At 41.7% G+C, this 925-nt stretch overlaps 1 protein-coding gene and 1 long non-coding RNA gene across 3 annotated transcripts in view; one reads left to right on the top strand and one right to left on the bottom strand.

Annotated features, from left to right (window-relative positions):
* LOC116698452 (cytoplasmic phosphatidylinositol transfer protein 1) overlaps positions 1–925 on the bottom strand; it is a 73376-nt gene that overhangs the window by 21031 nt on the left and 51420 nt on the right. The window lies entirely within an intron of this gene.
* The window catches only part of LOC116698667 (uncharacterized), a 16756-nt gene that overhangs the window by 6258 nt on the left and 9573 nt on the right, over positions 1–925 (top strand). The gene's annotated exons all lie outside the window — the stretch shown is intronic.

Raw genomic sequence — 925 nt, 5'->3', positions numbered from 1 at the left:
GGTTTAGATCAGGGAGGCCGTTCCTCCCAATCACGCCACTCCATGTATCTCCATCATTGCTCTTGTGTGCGTTAAATACCCCAGCAGAACTATGGAGTCCCCCACTGGAGCCCATACAGGACTCCATTCAAGGTCTCCAAGAAAGCCAAATACTCCAACTTCTTATTTGGTGCATATGCACAACAGTCAGAACCCAAACAGTAGAGCTGTATTAGAAAAGTTTGTGTAATTCATTCATTCAAATGGAAAAAGTAAAAAACCCATTTGTGTGTTCATTTATTGAGCATTTAATGCAACATACATGAGCTCAAGTTATTACATTACCAGCCGTATCCTTTATCAAGTGTGCTGTAACAGCCAGAACCAATTGCATAAGATGTTCTTTAAGCATCACTTTCCATCCATTTAGCGTCCGCTCCTATAGTAAAAGTTCACCATTTTATTGAAGTCTTGAACGCAAAGGCAGCTTTCTAAAAACAGCTCTGGGCTTTGGTGAACGTGAGCCTGTCCGGTTAAGAGCTACTGTAAATAATGCAGATGCTCACCACTCCTCTTCTTCATGCCACATACAAAATGAGGGAGGTGAGTGGGGTGGATTTGCAGAAGTTGCAGAAAATGAGAGAGAGGTAGAGACGGGCAGACAGGCTTGACATGTCAAGTCTAATTTAATGTCTGTTTAGACAAGAGATGTCCTTTTAAATTCCCTTCATCGTCAATGAGTCATACATTTTTAAAGATATCAAGGAGGTGCATACATTATCTTGGCCTCTTAAGACCAATTAATTGAAATGTTTGAGGACACCATGATGAATGTGCTCTGTCATGAACAGGCCAAAATAGACTGGGACACATTAGGGAAGGTTTAAACAACAACAAATAGAAGCTTGTACTGACTGTTTGAATAGGCCTGTTACCCCCCCCCCCC

Source organism: Etheostoma spectabile, chromosome 2 (genome assembly GCF_008692095.1).
Source record: "Etheostoma spectabile isolate EspeVRDwgs_2016 chromosome 2, UIUC_Espe_1.0, whole genome shotgun sequence".
Classification (NCBI taxonomy): Eukaryota; Metazoa; Chordata; class Actinopteri; order Perciformes; family Percidae; genus Etheostoma; species Etheostoma spectabile.
Note: the sequence above shows the minus strand (reverse complement) of the source record. Positions and strands in the feature narration are given on the sequence as shown.